Raw genomic sequence first — 21,997 nt, 5'->3', positions numbered from 1 at the left:
CAGCCTGATGTGTTATCACAGCACTCCAGCTTCCTCACACTGCTGGCTGAGCGGAGGCTGCTGGAAACATTGATCAAGTTGTTGGTGTTTTCATTGCTATGCTTTGTACCGAGTGAAGCATGCTGTGACTGAAGCTATCGGTGACAGTTGTTTCCATGTGGTGGCCTAACATGAGAGAAGGACACCTGCTTACCAAGGAAGAATCTTCTGGAGGTTTCCCACACACCTGTGCTTTGAGCCCACAGGAGAACCCTTGAGTGGCATCTAGTAAATCGCATTCCCATTGTTACGATGGCCTGCAGGCACAAAGAAGGGATCATTCTGTCAAATAAAGTTTTGGAGCTCTCAAATCACCTATTTAATGTCATTTTTAATGGTTTCTTTGGTATACGTACCTGTGAAAAGACTTTGTGATCAGCCTTCATATCTCTCTCTCTCTCTCTCTCTCTCTCTCTCTCCCCCACATACAAACTTTTATATACTTTATTGATTTACAGGCCAAACAAGGTAGCACTTGGTCTGTTAAAGGCACCTAATTGAAAATACATTACACTGCTATTGAGTGATCCCAGTCACAGGATTTGAGGGCAGGAAGGACAGTCATTGGATGACGTTGCTTAGGACACTTGCTCATTTATTTAAAGGGTCTCTTCACACATCATAGATGAAAGAAGGCAAGAGGGCAGGATTGGGGCACACCTTAAGTGGTTGCTGAGCACTTACCCATGAGAGCAGGTGGACTGGTAAGTCAGGAAGGGAGTGAGACCAGCCTGCCCCACCCTCCCTATGACTCCTGTAAAATGGGTTTGTGGAGATGATTTTTTGATCTCATGGTGTGGGAAACCAGGGTCAGTAGTCAAACCCTCCATGTCCCAAACTATAGGGCAGACAGGACAGAAGTCTGATTTCCTACATTCCTTGGCTTGGCACCATGACGTTTTGAGATAAAAACTGAGGACTTAGGGCACTGGCTTTAAAAAATATTGTCACCAATCCAGAGGAAATGAAAACTTGATTTCTTAGAAATAGTACTGCACCTCCCTATTTCTACTTATACCCTCCAATCAGTTTTTTAAAAATAATTACTCATACTTTTAAAGATTCCTATATGTAAAAGAAATCGCTTCACTACAACACTGCTGCTCTTCCAATATTTTTATTGAGCCCCTCACCACTCTTCACTCTTCATCCCTCTCAGACCACCTCTCCCCTCTGCCCAGCACCTAAGAACAGGAATCATGCCTCCAGGTGAGGAGCAGTGGTGCAGTCTCACCTGGCCTGTTACTAGGATTTGGTTTTGGAGAAGGCTGCTAGGATGCTCACAAACACATCAGGGGTCTGGGATGCAGCAATGGCAGCGTGAATTCCCATTTCCAGTATACCACCACCAGCAGGGTAGTCTGGAGTCTGGTAACCTCCAGGCGGATTTTCAAGACCTTCTCATTATCATCTGATCAGTGATGTCATCTTTCATGGGCTCCTTTGTGGGGGTTGAACCCCTCATGGTAGGAACATCCACTCAAGGGGTGAATGAGCCTTCCCGTGATTCTCTGGGTCAGAAGAGAGTCTGGGGTGTGAAATTCAGTCACAGAATCAAGCTTCTATTTCCTCTTCTCCATGAGGTCATGCAGCATGTCTGCCTGCCTCACAGTCCGAGAGAAGACATGTAGAAGAAAGCCATTTTTGCACAGAGGGATGTCCAAATTCTTCTCACTGAGCTCCACTACCATTGCATTGCTCACCAGTTTCCCGGTATCCATAGTTACCCTTGGGCCAATTTAGGTGCCTCAGTACCCTTGCTGGCCCTGGGCAGCCCCAGTAGCAGGGCATGGAATCCTCTGGGGCGGAGTCAGCCACATTGGGAGCCATGGCTGCTGAAACCTCTTACCACCATTCAAGTCTTGTTTGGTTACTTTCTTTAATACTTGTTTTTTATATGTAACTAGAGGCCCAGTGCACAAAAATTTGTGCACTTGGGGGGGGGGTCCCTCAGCCCAGCCTGTGCCCTCTCACAGTCTGGGACCCCTAGGGGGATGTCCACCTGCCGGCTTAGGCCCAATCCCCGGCAGTCAGACATCTCTCTGGCAGCCCGGGAGCCCTCAGGGGCTGTCCACTTGCCAGCGGGGAGCAGGCCTAAGCTGCAGTCGGACATCCTTAGCGCTGCTGAGGAGGCGGGAGAGGCTCCCGCCACCACCAGTGTGCTGGCAGCCATCAGCCTGGCTTGTGGCTGAGCAGAGCTCCCCCTGTGGGAGCACACTGACCACCAGGGGGCAGCTTCTGCATTGAGTGTCTGCCCCCTGGTGGTCAGTGTGTGTCATAGTGACCAGTCATTCCCAGTCATTCTGCTGTTAGGGTCAATTTGCATATTACCCTTTTATTATCTAGGATACTTAAATTAAACATCATAAATGGGGTTGATAAAACTATTTTCTTGCCTCACTGAAGTTTAGTTTTTACAAATAATCATAGAATAAATCAAGTAACTATGGTTTGGGAAGAAAATAGTTCTTGTATATGAGAAACTCTAGACCTGACTGGGTGGCTCAATCAGTTGAAGCATCGTCCCATAACACCAAAAGTTTGTGGGTTCAATTTCCAGTCAAGGCACAAACCTGGGTGGTGGTCAGGGTGCATATGGGGGCAACCAATTGGTGTTTCTTTCTCTCTCAAATTGATTTTTTCTTTCTCTCTCCCCCTTCTTCTTTTTCTAAAATCAATAAAAACATATCCTCAGGTGAGGATTAAACAAAGAAAAACTCTGTTGTGCTCCATTTTTCTGCAAATAACTGTTAGCTAGATTAACCAGCATTGTCACAGAAACTAAGTGGTTTTTTAAAAAAGCCATAGAGCCTGTCTGGTGTGGCTCAGTGGGTGAGCGTTGGCCTATGAACCAAGAGGTCACTGGTCAGATTCCCAGTCAGGGCACATGCCTGGATTTCAGGCTCAATCCCCAGTAGGAGGCATACAGTAGGCAGCTGATTGATGTTTCTTTCTTATCAATGTTTCTATCTCTCCCTTCCTCTTTCTCTAAAATCAATAAAAGCATATTTTTGAAAAAAAGCCATGAATATACAACAATAGTGAGGTGAAGGCCTGAGGTGAGGCGGGAACCAGGAGGAGGGGCTCAGTGGGGGAGAAAAGAGGAATATCAACAATAAATATTAAAAAAGTAAAAAAGCCATAGGTCACTGTATTTATATTTATAAAAGCCATAAACAAATAGGCATTTCTCTCTTATTAGGAGGACTTAAGATAGTTGTTTAGACATTAAGGCAGTGACAATTCTAAAACATAATGAAACTAAGTTAAGGCTTTATGTTTGTTTTGAAACCCATATTCATAGACTACTTATGTGTGGGACACCTTTGCATTTTAGGGCAACGTAAAATTAAGGCTATTGTTTTTTCTGGTATCTAGTCCCTGTCCCACTCACCACCCACAAAAAAACAGAGACAAGTTTTTCTTAAAGAACAGGATATCAAAATTGGTTTTTGGCTTATCAACACTTAGACTAGAATAAAAAACCCATGTTTATTCTAGTGTTTGTACGATTAATAGTTCAAACTATAAAGTTATATGTTGATTGGAGATGTGGGAAGCAAAATGTAACAAAAAATGCCTCTTGCTGGTGAATGTTACCAACGGCCTTCACGAATACATTTACCACAATACATAATCATCTCTTTTTTGTTGTTGTTTACTTATTTGGCTACTCTTCCCTACCTGCACTAGAACATAAGGTCCATAAAGGTATTATCCTTGATTGCTTGGTTCGTGATTGCTCAATGATTGGTTGCCTGAGAGTCTCCATAGCCTTTGGTGGGGAAGTATGGAGGGAGGGTCTTTGTTTAGTCCTGGGACATTACTTCAGAAGCCAGGCTGTGTTGTGATAATTACACTAATTTAAAACGGTGCAGCATCTGAAGATGACTCTACAGGAAATGGAATTTCAAAGCAAACGTATTTATTTCTTGGAAGGATGAATTTTTAAAAAGAGAATCATTTGCTCCTAGCTTTGGAAGCCAGAGAAACCAGAGGCTGAGGAGTGTGCCATTTCCCTAGTCTCCTGTTCTCTTGCCGTTTTGATTTCTATCCAGGGCAACATGACCGAGGAGAACTATTTGCCTCTTTGAAAATTCTACTCTTCTCCTGGATGATTAGAATGGTGAAGTGGAGACCATTCTGTTCTCGACCATTCTGGAGAATTATTAATAAAGTCTCTTGGCAGATCTCATAAATGACTTAACTTTAGAAGTAGAAAGAGCCTTATCTATTAGAGCTGTTGAATTTAATCAGACTTTTATATTAAACTCTATTAAGGATAAAATTATTCTCTGGAATTTTGTATGAACAACTCAAGTTAAATCAAATTACATCTTCAAATAGGATCACAAAGATAATCACAGTTGTCAGGACTGGGAAAAGACAGGATGTGGGTGTGATGAGGTGCCTGCTCAGTGGTACCACATTTTGGTGCTTGAATCAAGTAATTGCTCAAGTGCTTTCTGAGGAAACTCTTGTTTGTGATTTTAGAACTTCTTTTTAGCAGGCAAGAATATACATATCAGGATCTTTGATTTTTAAAAATATATATATCTTTATTGATTTCAGAGAAGAAGGGAGAGGGAGAGAGGGAAAGAAACATCAATGATGAGAATCACTGATCGGCTGCCCCTGCTCCCCCCGCCACCCCCCAGGGATCAAGCTGCAACCCAGGCATGTGCCCTTGACCGGAATTGAACCTGGGACCCTTGAGTCTGCAGGCCGACATTCTATCCAATGAGCCAAACCAGCTAGGGCTTTGATTTATTTAATAACAAATATCTTTATAACCAACATATCTGGAACTGTAGCTTATAGAGCTTTTAAATGACCAGCTATTAAGGTTCTCAGTAATGACCTTAGTTGTGTTGGTTATTCATCCAGCTCCTGTCAGAAGCTTGGCTGAAAATGTTGGTATTTGAGAAAGAAATGTTCTTAAAGAATATATTATTAATTCTTCAAAAAATAATTTCAGTCAAAAACATCAGGAAATGACAGATTGGATCATATTATTTTGCCCTCCAATATTTCACCCCCAGGATTGCCCTTATAGAACCAAACTAACATTATGTCTTTAGTTTTCTCGGAGGCCTACTTTTATGTGGAATGCCTTGGCATTTTGGAGAAAAATGTTAAAGTTATTGTTGATATGTGTGGTTCCCCTCCTCCCATTTTCCACAAGAACCCTGTGACAGATTCTTCATAGAGCACAGGAGCAAGAAAATACATTTTTGATATATGAAGCCTTAGGCTAGAATAGGAAACTCATGTTTATTGTCATGTTTTCCATTTTGCTCTTGTCAGCCAAAAGTGCAAAATTTTAAGCTTATTTTGTATGGTTTTCTTCAGGTAACTTTTTTTGGTTGATTACGGCTTTTCTTCTGTCTTTTTTGTTTCTTTAAAAAATAATTTTATTGATTTCAGAGAGGAAGGAAGAGGGACAGAGAGATAGAAGCATCAATGATGAGAGAGAATCATTGATTGGCTGCCTCCTGCACTGTCCCCCCCCCCCCGCCCCCTTACTGGGGATCGAGCCTGCAACCTGGGCATGTGTCCTGACCTGGAATTGAACTGTGACCTCCTGGTTCATAGGTCAGCATTCAACCACTGAGCCACACCGGCTAGGCTTCTGTCTGTTTTTTTATTGTGTTCATTGATGTTCTAATTGGATTTATGTTTACTTTAACTCATCAGTTGGATTAAATATTCAAAGTATGTTTCTAAGGACATTGAAGGTTTTGGATGATCCTAATAAATATTTATTAGGATACTATAGGCTGGTGGACGGATTCGTGCATGGATGGGGTCCCTCAGTCTGGCCTGTGCCCTCTCGCAATCTGAGACCCCTCGGGGGATGTTGGACTGCCGGGTTTTGGCCTGATCCCTGCAGGCCAGGCTTGAAACCCAGAAGTCCGACACACACACACACACCCACCCCCAGGGATGTAGCAGTGCCGAAGTGGGAGTTGGCTGGGGAGGAGCCCCAGCCAGGGCCAGGCGCAGCTCTGCTGACGCTCATCCTGGCCCCACTGCACCTGTCGCCGCAGCTGTGCTCACCAGCCCAGCTTCTGGCTGAGCAGCGCTCCTGCTGTGGGAGCACACTGACCACCACGGGGCAGCTCCTCCATTGAGTGTCTGCCCCCTGGTGGTCAGTGTATGCCATAGCGACTGGTCGACTGGTTGACTGGTCATTTGTTCGTTCTGGCTGTTCAGTCGTAATGGTCACTTAGGCTTATATATATAAGATAAGGACCGCTTAGATTTCCTTGAACAGTATTTTTTCTTAATGACTTTAAGGTAACACTTTATTACCGAAACATAATAGTAATTACCAAAAGAAGTATTAGGGCAATTTTTGTGGTACTAAGTGAGATTTCTATTCACTTGACCCCTGGTGTAATGAATGTCTATAACATATATGTCCATTTATAGGACTTGAAGCACCATTCGAGTATTTTCTAGGAATGTACTAGTAGACTGCAATTGCAACTTTGCTTTTTATGACATAGCTTCTATCTGCAATGTTCAAGAATGTGATACCCCTTCCAATCATTTCATTGGCAAAATGCAATTAGATTATTCTGGTGAGGGCATGTTGGCATAACTCATGTGACCAGATGTGCAGGATGGAGGACCAGGTCTAGTGTTTTTGTTTTGATTTGTCCTAGGCAGCCCTATCCTTTTGGTCAGATTTCTGGCTTTATCTAGAAGCCAAATGACTTTAGGACAGGGTGCGTTCCCTTTCACAAAACAGCAAGGAACTGGATTCAGACAGAAAAAAAGGAAAAAGAAATGAAGAAAAACGAAATTATTATCAAAATAACTCCAAATAGGGTCTTGAAGACAGTTGAGAATTATTTGCCTGTTGATGATCAGATTCATTGCTTCCTGTTTGGGTATAAATCAGACCTCCAATTTGCTGCTGCTGCTGCTGGATATTTTGAACCAGAACAGTGAGTGCTTTCTTGATAGAGAGGCTTAGATTCCTCACAGTTGTTATTTTAAATGTTCTTTTAGATGAGTCAGTGGGGAGTTTGAAAGCATATTTGGGTAAGGTAATTACTTCCCCTCCTCTGTGCTCCCTTAGCACTTGCTTCTACTGCAGCACTTCTGCTCTGTGCTAGAGCTTCTTATCTTACAGAGTGGGATCTGCCTTAGTCATCTCAGGGCTCTCGGCATCTAGTGGCTGAGTAATGCAGGCAACAGGGAGTCCTTTTTTGTTTGATTTTCATTTGCTATAAGCTTAGGGACTCTGAAAAAAAGCATATCTTTACCATATGTTACAGGATGGCAGAGCCCTCAAAGGTTCTGCAAACATTCACTTTGTCAGTTAGCCACTTTAAGATGTATTGTGCATCCAGTTCTATATATGTGAGCACTGGTTCAGGAGTCAGAAGTCTCGGGTCTGAGTCACTGCTTCTCTCTTTCAGTACCTTTTGGTACTTGAGCACATCATTTACTATCTCTAGATTCCAGCATCTTGATTTATACAAGAAGACTAACGCATGCATTAGGGGAAAAATTAGGTAATGTGTGCGCAAAGACTTCTCAAGGCTGAAAAATACACTATATATCACATTTGTCATTCTTAATTAACGAAGGATGATGGCACCTTCACAAAAATTTTATTAGATCCAGAACTTAATCTTATATCACTGGACTCATATTTGAATTTGAGGAGCAATAAATAATAACACAGTTATTAAAATACTAGATGCCCGGTGCATGAAATTCTTGCATGGGGGGTATCTCTCAGCCCGGCCTGCACCCTCTCCAATCCAGGACCCCTTGGGGGATGTCCGACTGCCAGTTTAGGCCCAATCCCAGCAGTCGGACATCCCTCTTGCAGTCTGGGTCCGCTGGCTCCTAACCGCTTGCCTGCCTGCCTGATCTCCCCCTAACTGCTCCCCCCTGTCGACCTGATCACCCCCTAACTGCCCTCCCCTGTTGGCCTGATTGGCCCCAAACTTCCCTCCCCTACCAGCCTGATTGGCCCCAAACTGCTCTCCCCTGCCGGCCTGATCGCCCCCTAACTGCTCTCCCCTGCTGGCCTGATCGCTCCTAACCACCTCTGCCTTGGCCCCCACCACTGGGGCTTTGTCAGGAAGGATGTCCAGAAGACTTCCAGTCTAATTAGCATATTGCCCTTTTATTAGTATAGATCGTGACCATTTTCAGGCACTAGCTGCACTTCAGCCATTACAGAGAAAAACCTATTCAGTCAACTTGTTCTTTGGTTTTGTTTTTGTTGTATTTTCACATGGCAGAAGGGACTAGGGATCTGTCTGGAACCTCTTTTATAAAGTACTAATCCAATTTATGAGGGTTCCATCTTTGTGATGTAAGTACTTTCCAAAGGCTCCATCTCTTACCATCCACTTTGGGGTTAGGCTTTCAACATATGAATTTTGGGGGGAACACAAACGTTCAGACCATAGAAATTAGTATTTTAAAATCTATCTTAGCAATCTTTTTTGTTCAGTGTTTTTTCTTCCATTGACTATATATGCTAATCTCTACTTTTCTCCTTGAAACCAGCTATTTTTTTTAAGGAAAAAAAATGCATATTTTAATATTTTTTAGGGTTTTAAAAAATTTATCTTTGTTGTTGAAAGTATTACAGATGTCCCCCCCCCCCGCATTTACCCCCTCTAATCCACTCCTTTCCCCTCCTCAGACCTTCCCCACACTATTGTCTGTCCATGGGCTATGCATATATGCATATAAAGTCTCTGGTTAATCTTTTCCCATTCCCTCACCTCTGAGACTCATCAGTCTGTCCATGCCTCAATGTCTTTGGATCATTTTTGTTCATCAGGTTTTTTTGTTCATTAGATTCCACATATAAGTGAGATCATGTGATACTTGACTTTCTCTGACTTTTATTTCGCTTAGCTTAATACTCGCCAGGTCCATCCTTGCTGTCTTAAAAGGTAAGAGATCCTTCTTTTTTACAGCTGCATAGTATTCCATTGTGTACTAGTAAATGTACCACAGCTTTTTAATCTGTTCATCTATGTGGAATCAATTTATTTCAGGGGTGATTGGGGATTAACCACAGTTTAAATTATTTCTAGATTCTATTTTTGTAAAAGTGTGAATTTTAAAGAGTTAAAAATAAGTTTCTCATAAAAATAAATAGTAAGAAAATTTCAAGGATATTTGACTGCTTAACTGGAAATAAGCAAGTTTTTAGTACAGTGATGGCGAACCTTTTGAGCTCGGCATGTCAGCATTTTGAAAAACCCTAACTTAACTCTGGTGCCGTGTCACATATAGAATTTTTTTGATATTTGCCACCATAGTAAAACAAAGACTTATATTTTTGATATTTATTTTATATATTTAAATGCCATTTAACAAAGAAAAATCAACCAAAAAAATGAGTTCGCGTGTCGCCTCTGACACACATGTCATAGGTTCGCCATCACTGCATTAGAAGATCTGATTTTCTTAACAGTAAAGTAGTTTTAATAATCCCTAGCTCATAAAGTTATGTTGAAAATGAAGAGATAATGTTGTAAGTAAAACCCATAGTATAAAGTGGGTATTCAATAAGTATTTCTTATCCTGCACTGATTGATTTGAAGCTGTTATCTCTTAACATACTGAAATATGCTTTTTCTGTTTGGGCCAAATACTTAGAAGCAAACAACATCGGGGTAATGTATTTTAACTGTGGTTTAGAAAAAATAACTACTGAATATGAGTAAAAGTTAAAAGGAAGATACTATATTTGGATGTTTCACAGTCATGAAAAAAAAAATCCCACAGAAATAACCAGTATCTTTTCACTTCTTCAAAATGGTTTGAAACCTTGAGTTAATTATAGGAGAGAGAAAAATCCCCTTATTATGCTAGAGTCACTAATAATATGGCTTCCAAGTACCACACCAAAGGGAAGTGACCAGGACAGAATTGGCCTTTCCTGAGTGGCCAGGTCCTCATAGATGTTCCCTGCTGGATAGGAATCCACGTTGACATGAGCCTGGAACACTAACATGATCCTCTGCAGATACATTTTTTTTTAATTTTTAAAAATTGATTTCAGAGAGAAAGGAAGAAGGAGAGAGAGATAGAAACATCAATGCTGAGAGAGAATCATTGATCATCTGCCTCCTGCACGCCCCACACTGGGGATCAAGCCCACAACCTGGACATGTGCCCTGACTGGGAATCAAACTGTGATCTCCTGGTTCATAGGTCGACACTCAACCACTGAGCCACCCTGGCCGGGCTGCAGATAAATTTTTAATGTTACTAGTAAATTCTCTACTTGTTAAGGATCAACCAAGAAAACATTTTCCTGGAGAAGCCTTGTGCATTTTCTGTATCAGTGGTTGTTAGAGATGTTATCCTTTCTTGTTAATTGAGCTTTGATAAGGGGTCACGTGTCAGATTCGTTTTAGAATTAGGATTAAACAAACATTTAATTTCTCTTAACTGATTTATTTTCCTTTATCAAAATGATGCAAATCAAATGGAACACTGTTTTTCTTTTTGTTTCAATTGCCACGAAACCCAGGACACCATCCTTGTCATGCTTGACTACAATAACAGAGAGTCAGGGACCATTTAGTTCCTCTTGTATATAGTTTAGTATTATCAGTTTTCTATTTTAATTGGCTTGCAGTAGGGTACTGTAAAGGCTTTATAAAACAACCAGACTGTATCTGAGACTGATCCATATAGTTTAGCATTTAATTGACATCACATTTCCAAACACTTTATAAATATACACTATATTTATTTTTTTATTTAGTAGGTTTTTATTCATTTTAGAGAGAGGGGAAGAGAGAGATAGAAATACTGAAGAGACCCCTAGCTTATTTGGCTCAGTGGATAGAGTGTCAGCCTGCGGACTGAAGGGTCCCGGGTTCGATTACGGTCAAGGGCACATGCCTGGGTTGCGGGTGATGGGGGTGTGAGAGTGGCACAGGAGGCAACTGACCAGTGATTCTCTCTCATCATTGATGTTTCTTTCTCTCCCTCTCCTTTCCTCTCTGAAATCAATAAAAAAATATTTTTAAAAAAGGGAAAAGAAACACTGAAGAGAGAGAATCATTGATCGGATGCCTCCTGCATGCCCCCTACTGGGTTTTGAGCCCAAAACCTGGGCATGTGCCCTGACTGGGAATTGAACCAGTAATCTCTTGGTTCATGGGTTGATGCTCAATCACTGAGCCACATCTACTGGGCTATACACTATATTTACATACATCATATTTAATTCTAAAGCAGATATGTCACATTAGCTCTCATAAGATGTACAAGGTATAATTTAACAGCAATGAACATGCATGAACTTCTATGTTTTGAACATGGGTAACTCTCAAAAACATAATATTGAAAAAAGGGAGATGCAGCAAAATACATCCAGTAAATATAGCAGAGAATTCTACTTGTCCCCCAGTATCTGCTTTCTATTTCTTCCATAGTAATTGAATTTTAGAAGGAGAAATGGTTTCCTAGAAAGAAAACTTTCTTTTCTAGCCTCTCTTGCAGCTAGATGTGACCATGTGACCAGGTGCTGGCCAGTAGGTGTAAGAGAGGCTGTCCTCATAAAGGGAAGAGAAGAGCCTTTCCTTGTCCTGCCCTCAATTTTCTCTCTCTGAAATGTGAGCCTGATGGTGAGGCCAACACCCTGAGGTTGGTAGACCAGTAAGACAGGGGGACCACCATGTTGTCTCGGGACTCTCACATGAGAGAAATATAAACTCCTGTCTTGTTTAAGCCACTATTATTTTGGTCTTTGTTCCAGCAACTAACCCTTTTTCCTAATTCTACATGATACTATTTATATAAGTTATAAGAAGCAAAAGAATATTATTTATTTTTGGATATGTATATTTACTAAACCTTGGACTGGATGTAGACTACAATGAGTGATGGTTGTCTTAGCAGTGGTTCTCAACCTTCTGGCCCTTTAAATACAGTTCCTCATGTTGTGACCCAACCATAAAATTATTTTCTTTGCTACTTTAAACCTGTAATGTTGCTACTGTTATGAATCGTAATGTAAATATCTGATATAGGATGGTCTGAGGCGACCCCTGTGAAAGGGTCATTCGGCCGCCAAAGGGGTCGCGACCCACAGGTTGAGAACCGATGTCTTAGAGGCAGAAGGGAGTGAATGGGACTGGGAGGGGAGGAATACAGCTTGCCTTTTATGCCCTAAGCCATAAGAGATTTTCTCTCTTCTGTGTGTAGTGCTCAGTCGGCCAAGGCCAAGTAGGACAGTTAATTCAGTAATGAATAATAAAGAGTCCGTATGTTTGAGATTTTTGTGATTGCTTTATGCCAAGGTATTTTTTGATCGCTTTTAACAGTGATTTATACCCCTGTTTGAAGTGACTAGATTAGCAGAAAATATTGGTACTGTCTGTCAACCTTGAAACAGAGCTGGAGGATACAGCTATAGTTGTCATTTCAGGGGTGAGCTGTGAAACAGAACTGGGAAAACAGATGCTTTTGCAGTTTGATGTTAAGGCCTGTGGCACACATGCTTCCAGGAAAAGGCTTGCAAGCCAAAAGAGCCACATCGTTAGCATGTACCTGGGCCCAGAGTGTAGACAATGACATTGCCGGACCATAAGATGAAGTGCTTTTTTTAATGTATTCTTTTTAATTAATTAAGGTATTACAAATGTGTCCTTATCCCCCCATTGTCCCCTCATCCCCCCAGTCCTGCCCTCACCCCCTGTTGTCCACATCCATCGCTTATGCTTATATGCATGCATACAAGTCCTTTGGTTGATCTCTCCCTCTTACCCTCACCCTCCCCTACCTTCCCTCTAAGGTTTGAGGGTCTGATCGATGCGTCTCTGTCTCTAGATCTGTTTTTGTTCATCAGTTTATGTTGTTCATTATAATCCACAAATGAGTGAGATCATGTGATATTTATCTTTCTCTGACTGGCTTATTTCACTTAGCACAATGTCAGCAGCCTGAGTGATCAGGACTAGGCTCATGTTAATCAGGCTCAGAGAGCCCAAACCTCAACCACAGTGCCACTTTATTAAGGTAGGAGAAGAGAGTTGGCGTTAAGCATAGCAGATGGAAGTTGAAGCAGAGTGGAGCATCTGCTCTGTGTAGACAAGCAGCAGGGAATCCCGGGTTGTCATCAGAAGGTTACTTAGGACAGAATAAGAACAGAGGCAATTGGTTTTTATATGCTCATACCTAGACTAGAAAAGGTTGATGGGTCCATCTCCTTGGTAGGGATAGCCTTATACGTTCCCCACTGTTGGCCAGGGAAGGTACTATGTCCTTTAAACCAGTGGCTGTATGGGTGATGTCACCATCTGAGTTTTGGAGGTTTGCATTTCTTCCTCTTTCACAGTATTTTTTTTCCCAAACTGGATACCATTGAGTGGCCTGGATTTCCCCCAAATGAATTTCAGGTGCATTCCAGGTGGGTCGCTTGCAGTTTGGGGATTCCCAGGCTCTTCAGGGCACACAAACAGCTAAGCCCCTAGTTTACTCCCACAATTTGACAATTACATCTAACATAATGGCAGTTTTGCTGCCTTACTCTGAAGACAACCTTCATTCTCTTACCTTGAAATCTATGGGGGTCCTCACATCTCCCCTATTCCAGGTGCATTCCATGATACTTTTAGTGGTGTTTTTGAATGGGGTTCTTCCTGTCACGTAGGAGGTTTTTCTGACTGCCCAGTTGTCCCTGCTTTCACTCAGCTTGCTTAAATGGGGAGGGGCCAGTCCTTGTGCGGATAGCTGTCTTTTACTCTCTGATCTGTGGTTTCTGGTATCATTTTCACATAGCTGGCTTACGGGTCTTTATGTCCTGTCCTATATGTCATTTCTCCAATACAGTCCTGAAACTCGCTACTTGGAAAAAATTATTTTTTAATAAGATAATACATGCAATAGTACAGAATTCAAAAGTTCCAGGAGAAGATAACTGAAAAATAGGTCTCCCTTTGTCCGTGGACAGAAATTTGTCCCATTCTCTTTCTTGGAAGCAAATGTTCTCATCATTTGGGCTGTTTCCCCCTGAAGGTACTTGGCCGTGAAATCAGTTTAGGTGACGACATAGCACCTTCCATTTTGAATGCCAGCTTTGCCACTGGGCATTCTCACTTCTGTAAATGGTATCCACGTCTGACCAGCCACCTACGCCCAAAGCCTTGTTTTCTTTTACTTCTCTTTGTTCTGTAGCCTCATTCGGATCTTAATCACCATATTCAACTTGTTCACGGTGCATTTTGCAGCGGATCTTTCCTTTCTGTTACATTAGATTGCTGTCAGCACCCCGCTAGATGGTGAGGTGACCTCCCTGCCCACACAGCATTCGACTGAAAGATGACTCACTGGGAACTGTGAGCTCCCACTGCTGTAATAAACTAAAAGATGATCACTAGACTCTGCACCAGTGCTTGTTTTTTTCTTTTCTACAATTTACCTTCAATTGGATTATGGATTCTCAGGGGATAGGAACCACTGTGCACTTTATGTGGTCGGGTTAGGGTGTGGGTTAGCGCTTTACAGGGCCTGATACATAGAGTGGGTTCTCAACCTGTATTTGTCACATGATGAGATGAACATTGGTTTTTGTTACTTGAAGTAATCAAGATGTGGAGATTTTTTTTTTAAATATTTTTTATTGATTTTTTACAGAGAGGAAGGGAGAGAGATAGAGAGTTAGAAACATCGATGAAGCAATAAAAAATAAATAAATAAAAAGAAATAAAATGAGAAGAAAAAAAAGGAAACATCGATGAGAGAGAAACATCGATCAGCTGCCTCCTGCACACCTCCCATTGGGGATGTGCCCGCAACCAAGGTACATGCCCTTGACCGGAATCGAACCTGGGACCTTTCAGTCCGCAGGCCGACGCTCCATCCACTGAGCCAAACCGGTTTGGCGAGATTTTGTTTTTAAAAACATGGAAAAAATAACTGGCAGAGAATATAATGGCAGGAAGATGAGCAGGTAACCTGCTGTATTTATGATGGTTTTCACATTTTCTTTTCATTGAAGCCTCTTTCCTTGCTCTGTGTTATTGCACCATTGTCCTTCTCCAGGACCTTCCACAACACACAACACTACCTGTGCTCCTGCCTCCTTTATTTTCCTCCATAGTACTTCTAAAGTATTATGTAATTTATCTTTTTTAAAATCCTTACACAAGGGTATGTTTTTATTGATTTTTAGAGAGAGAGGAATGGAGAGACAGGGAGATAGAGATAGAGAGAGATAGATAAAGATAGAGATAGACATATATATAGAGAGAGACATCAGTTGGCCACCTCTCATACTCACCCCAACTGGGGATCAAACCTGCAACCTAGGCATGTGCCCTGACTGGGAATCAAAGCTGCAGCCTTTTGGTATACAGGACGATGCTCCAACCAACTGAGCCACCTGGCCAGGACTCTATATCTTGTTTTTAAATTGTTATTTCCCCTACTAGAATGTGCATTAGGATTAGGATTTTTCTCACTCTGTTGACCACTGTATTCCCAGTGCCTGGCATGTGGTAAACTGCTCAATAAATATTTGTTGAATGTGTAACCTGGTGAGTTTCCAATTGTGTGTGCTGTCATTAGATTGATCACTCTAACCGATCCTAGGTTACTACTGTTTGTTCTGTTCAGTGTTACTTGGTATCAGTACTTTGAGTCCAGGGAGACAGTTTTCATCTCTCTGCAAACAAAAACTATAGTTTGGGACTGAGTGACTGAGAGGCATGTGGAAGGAAGAAATAGACAACGTAGTCCAGTGATGGCAAACCTATGACACGCGTGTCAGAGGTGATACGCGAACTCATTTTTTTGGTTGATTTTTCTTTGTTAAATGGCATTTAAATATATAAAATAAATATCAAAAATATAAGTCTTTGTTTTACTATGGTTGCAAAGATCAAAAAATTTCTATATGTGACATGGCATCAGAGTTAAGTTAGGGTTTTTCAAAATGCTGACACGCCGAGCTCAAAAGGTTCGCCATCACTGGCCTAGGTCCTACTCCATGGTGGTGGAAAAAGACATCTTGGGCTCTACTTTCCAGTGGCTGGCATAGTCTCCAAACACTTACCCTTGTATTTTGCTAACCTATTTTGAGTACCTTTACTAAGGGTGATGTGTCCCTTTTTGTTATTCTGAACAGAAAGTATGTCCTTTCTTGTGGCTTCCTTTCTCTTCCTTTCATGGTTAATATCTCTTTGGACTTCTTTGCTTAGGTGCTGCCACGCTGTTATTAAGGAGGCAGCCAGTTGTTTGGATTTGAGTGATAGCCTTAAATAGGTCAACCTCACAGATGCCAATTCCTTTTTGTGACCACATTTTGCTTATTCAGTCAGCCAGCCGCCGTGAATGTGTCCCCAAAACTGTATACACACACTTTGAGTAATTATAAAGGCGGTGTTCATTAAAATGGGTTTCATTTTCAAAATTGAGCTAGCAGCTGTTACAGTGTGTATACATTTTTGGGGACACCCCATGTGTGAGCCTTGGGTCCCTTCTCCTGTGGGGGCAGTCAGGTAGGCCTTGGCATTCTTCTGAAACTGAGAGGGTGCTGGCTGACTGGTGACCTGGGCTTTCCAGTAATGGCTGGATGATCCCCTAGCAGTGGTCGGCAAACTGTGGCTCGGCAAACTGTGGCTCGGCAAACTGCGGCTCACGAGCCACATGCGGCTCTTTGGCTCCTTGAGTGTGGCTCTCCCACAAAATACCGGCTCTTCCACAAAATACCGACTCCTGTGCATGGGCCACGAAGTTTCAGTCGCACTGTACGTGCGCACCCGCACGTGGTATTTTGTGGAAGAGCCACACTCAAGGGGCCAAAGAGCCCCATGTGGCTCGCGAGCTGCGGTTTGCCGACCATGGCCTACGGTGACTGTGGACGTCAGATGTGAACTGGGCATGCTGCTCACTAGTCAGAAAATTCGCTCTAACGGGTTTCATATCCTTTGTGAGAGCTCCATTCACTGAGATGGTCTTAAGGAAAACCGCAGGACCTTCTAAACACAAAGAAATCAACAGACCGTGCTGTGCTGAGGAGTGGAGGCTCTTGTCCTAAGAATTGTAAGGAGTCACTGTGTCACTGGACGGGGACTGGACCTGAGTCTGCCTCAGCCCAGCCTGTACTATGTGGGCAGTGCAGGAAAGATTTCACAACACAAGTCCAGGTGATTTTAAGAGTGTGTTTATTAAAGCTGAGGACAGTGAGCGTTTAGGAGAAAGAGAATAAAAAGTTCACCCCTGAGATAAGGCATGGGCTTGCTCCAGAGAGAGACCCAGGCTGGTACCCTTTGTCTTGAAGGCATTTATCTTTCTTTTGCAGCTGAGAATCTCAGGGGAGGTCTCAGGGGAGGGTTTCAGCAGAATATCCATCAGTTTTCCCGGTGTGTTCTTTAATAGGTTGAGGCACCAAAATGAGTTCATAGAGACACCAGGGTCATTTTCTGGTCAGCTTTGCATCTATCTTGGATTTGTTTGGTCTAATTGGGTCTTTTGTTATTTGTTCCCCTGACTTCATCTGTTCTTGGGTTTGGCTGGGCACTAATTGGGTCTCTGTTATCTATCTCCCTGACCAGGGTGATTTAAGTTATTTACTCTCTGGTTAGGGAGCAGAGATGTAAGCTGATTGCTCTCAAGTGTCCTTGGTTAGGGAAGATAAGATGTCGGGATTTACTACCTGGCTGTAAATTGCTTTACTTGTTTGGCCTTATTTGTCTAACCGTTTGCCTCAGTTTCCCTTTTCCCACTTGTCAAAAATTCTCCTAACATCTAACTACCCTGCCTCAGGTGGAAGACTTTAAGCTAGGCAGAGATGTTTATTTTGGAATTACTGTTCTTTTTGTGGTTTTGAGGTTGGCTGCTGAGGAGTGGGATGGCTGTTAAAAAGAGTTGGTGTGAGGAGAATGGATGCTCCTCTGCAGAACTAGATGACTGCCATGGGGATAAATGAGATGGGATGACTCACAGGTATCTGGTTCTCACGGGGGAAGAGAAACAATGTTTACAGGATGGACAGAGTTACCTACCTCTTGGACCTGTTGAGTTAGAGGTGTTAGGGGGATGTTGAGCATGGGGGAGAAAACTGCTGGAATCACAGCTTTAAAATTTCATGTTGGGTGGATAACTTTTTAAAATATATATTTTTATTGATTTCAGAGAGGAAGGGAGAGGGAGAGAGAGATAGAAATATCAGTGATGAGAGAGAATCATTGATCAGTTGCCTCCTGGACGCCCCCTATTGGGGATGGAACCCACAACCCGAATATGTGTCCTGAGTGGGAATCGAACCAGTGACCTCTTGGTTCATGGGTTGATGCTCAACCACTGAGCCACACCGGCCGGACTAGAGTATTTTTTCAGGTGTTCATGAAGGAAAGCACCTGAGCCTTCCGCTGTTGTTGACCACAGTGAGCACTCAGGAAACAGGGCTGCTTGCGGTTAGGAGCCTCTGGGCAGTGTGGGGCTAAGTCACGGAGCCTGGCTCAGCCCTGTGCCACCAGCTGTGTGGCCTTGGGAGAGACGCTTAACCTGTCTGGGTTAGGATGTCACCTGACTCCGTGCATGCTCCGATGTGAGGGTTTGTTCCATGGAAGAACAGATTCCACTTTAGGGGGAGCAGTTCACCCAGGTGAGTGGGTGTGTTGGGGAGGGAGTTGGCACTGTGGGGAGCTCACCACCTATGGGGTCTAAATATCCCCCCTAGAGGTTATTCTGTTCTCCTAATCTCCCCCCTCCTTCTCTACCATTTCCCACAGGGCTGCAGGCCGAGCTGGGCTGAGAGAGATAAGAGATGAGTGACAGGAGGGCCCATGGACAACCCCACGGTCCCAGACCGGCCTCTGCCCTTCTTGCTGGCTGTCTTTCCAGCCCCAATCTTGGCCTCCCATTCCTGTCCTGAACATGTCTTCTGTCCCCTGGAGGTGGGTCCCTCACTTGCACCTGTATACATATTGATACCTCCACAAGCAAGTGTACAGAGCTGCTCACGCTGTCAGCCACTCGGAGGCACTGTGACAGGGCACAGGATGTGCGATACGCTCACATACACATGCTTGCACACAAGTGCGGCCCTTGCCAGACCCACAAAGACCTCCTGACACGCAGTACCTCAGGTCATACTGCTAGGTCTCCACATTCCGTCCTACACAGCCCTTGGTGAGCATCCCAGAAATGTTTATTGAGCAAATGCTGTGCCTGGTACACATGCTGTCACACCGCCTCAGAACCACCCTGCAGGGTGCACAATCACATGAGCACAGCCTCACATGTTGCCTCAGCACACCCCGTTACACACATACCCCCACATCCTCTCATACAGTCACTGGTGCCCCGTTTCTTACAGTTGCCTCGTGTCGTGCACACCATCTCTCAGAACCTCACCCCCATGGTCACCACCTCACAGAGGAGTCAGCCACTACACTGTCTCTGCCCATGACGTGTGCAGGTACACGCCATATCATACACCCTGGTTGCTGTCACACATGGTCTCACATACTAGTACACTCTTATACTTGCACATCATAACCCACTATCATGAAGGGTGACACGTGCTGTCTCACACGGCCTCACGCCATCACCAGAGAACCACAGGCACCGTTGCACACCCCACCTACCACGGCTCTTTATTCAGTCCCACTCAGACTCACACCTCCAACTTCAGGACTCTCATGATTTATTTTACAAATCGTTGATGGTCCAGACCAGAGCTGTGGGGGGCCCAGAGGTTGGGTTGTAGAAACTTCTGGCTCCACGCGGAGAGGGACCCTACCCCTGCTCTGAGTCATGCTCTGTGTCCTCATGGGCTGAGTGGCGCCTCCACAGTGCTGGTGGTGGTGGGAGGCATGGGGCCTGTGGGGAAGGAGCCTGTGGGTGAACCCAACAGGGGCCCGGGGAAAGGCATGAGGTGGCTGACAGGCCCTGACAGCGCCTCGGGGCCCAGGCCTTGGTAGAGATGGGCAGTACCAGGTGGGCCCAGTCTCAAGCCTGAGGCCACTTCCCCACAATTCCCACCATCGCTGCCCCCAGCCACCACCATGAAGCCACCAGCCGGAGCCTCAGCTGGTCCTGTGCCTCCCAGGCTCGACACTGGCTTCTTTTCTTTCTGTGATGGCCTGGGTTTTCTAGACTTTATACCACCCTTCTGCACGGTCCGTGGTCGGTTCACCTGATGAAAGAGAGGCCATGAGTGTTCCCCAACCTCAGACTTTTGCCTCTGTGTCTCCAGCAGGGACACCCTTTCCACCCCACTCCTTAACAGTCGGGAATTGGGTCAAGGACTAGGGGAGCAGGCCCCAGCTGTGGCACAGATAATGCCCTAAGGAGTCATGAGCTTGTGAGGCCCTAAGCAATGGAAAGGCTGAGGGAGCCTCTAGCCATAGGACTAGCTGATGGCTGGAGGGGAGGGGGAAGGAAATGAGAAATGGAGGAGAGAGAAGGGAGCAGGAGGGAAAAGACAGGCAGGGAGGAGATGAAGGTGTAGAGAAGAGAAGGGTGATAGGGAAGGAGGAGGGAGGAGAATAACAGGGAGAAGAGAGGAAGGGAGATAGGAAGAATACAGGAAAGGAAAAGGAGAAGGAAGGCCAGGTTAGTGGGATGCGGGTGCAGGGGGGAGGCTCCAAGAGGCAGGGCACACCTGGTGTCGCTTGTAATAAATGCCGCAGGCATTGCACACGGGGTCTCTATTGGCATTCAGCCGCCACACTGCCGTGATGGTTGTCTGGCAGTTGGTGCACTGGGCACCTGCCCGCTTGCTGACCTTCTGGGGGCAGCAAGAAAATGAGGGTCAGTGCACTGGTGGGTGGAGGACCCAGGAGGTGAGGGTCAGGGTGCAGGCAGGGCTTCCTGGACAAGGCATAGACTGAGGGTGCTCTGAGGGGTGAGGACATGGCCTCCTGTCCCGGGGCTTTCCAAATGGCGTGGGGTGCTTCATCAGTGGTTCTCAGCGTTGGCGGACATTGGACTCCCTTGGGGAGTCGAAAACAATCCTGATGCCCAGGCAGCACCCCAGACCAAGTAAATCAACCCATCTCGGGAGGGCCCCACGGTGATCCCAGTGTGTAGCCAAGGATGAAAACTGCTGTGCAGGGAGTGGACGGCGTGCCTGCTTGCTGCCCGAGGGTGGGCTGAGGGTAGACACTCCTGTACAGAGCTGGGTCCCTGAGTGGATGGGGCAGGGAGGGGGATGTGGGTTCTCATAGAGTGTGAGGGCAGAGATCCCTGCCCGGAGTGAGAACAGAGTACCTGGGTGAGGGGAGGCCGGCTTGGGCTCTTACCGGGCGCCTTTGGGGCTTGTTCTGCCTAGTCATCGTCTGACCACCGGCATTGCACAGGTGGCACTGTGGAGCGGCTTTCGCTCTGCCGGACTTTCGCTCTGCCGGACTTCCGCTGTGCCTGGTACACATGCTATCACACCGTCTCAGAACCACCCTGCATGGCGCACAATCCCAGGCCTCTGGTGTGGTGGACAGGGGGGCAAGAGGGACCAGGCTCAGCCCAACTTTGCCTTGGACCCCATCCCCCTCCTCAACCTCCCTGTCCCTTTGGGGGAGCCTCACCACATGTGGACGGGGGCAGGGCTCCTTGGAGGTTGGGGGCGGAATAGACCGCTGGATTGGGGGGGCTTCTGGTTGGAGGAAAGAAGCTCCTAGGAAAGTCAGGGGGCCCGTAGGCACTGCTGGGGACAGGGATGGAGGAAGGCACCGCAGGCCCCAGCGCCAACAGGTCCGGACTCCGTCGCTGTGTCCTGATGTTCTCTAGGAAGGTGCCTCTTGCATAGGAATCTTCTGAGGCCTGGGGAGGGGTGTACTCCCAGATGGGGCTCACAGTTGCGGGAGGGTAGAGCCTTGTGCTGCCATAGACCCAGCTGGTGTATGGTGAGCCTCCTGGGGTCCCCTCCAGACGGCAGAGGCATGCATTAACCTCGAAGACTGTTTGGGGTGTGGGTGGGTATGGGAAGGAAGAAAGAAGGGAA

General features: G+C 44.9%; 1 protein-coding gene and 1 pseudogene across 2 annotated transcripts in view; one reads left to right on the top strand and one right to left on the bottom strand.

Annotated features, from left to right (window-relative positions):
* The window catches only part of SLC9A7 (solute carrier family 9 member A7), a 117,578-nt gene that overhangs the window by 24,090 nt on the left and 71,491 nt on the right, over positions 1 to 21,997 (top strand). The gene's annotated exons all lie outside the window — the stretch shown is intronic.
* On the bottom strand, positions 1,285 to 21,428 carry LOC118654233 (annotated as a pseudogene).

This window comes from Myotis myotis, unplaced genomic scaffold (genome assembly GCF_014108235.1).
Source record: "Myotis myotis isolate mMyoMyo1 unplaced genomic scaffold, mMyoMyo1.p scaffold_m19_p_4, whole genome shotgun sequence".
Classification (NCBI taxonomy): domain Eukaryota; kingdom Metazoa; phylum Chordata; class Mammalia; order Chiroptera; family Vespertilionidae; genus Myotis; species Myotis myotis.
Note: the sequence above shows the minus strand (reverse complement) of the source record. Positions and strands in the feature narration are given on the sequence as shown.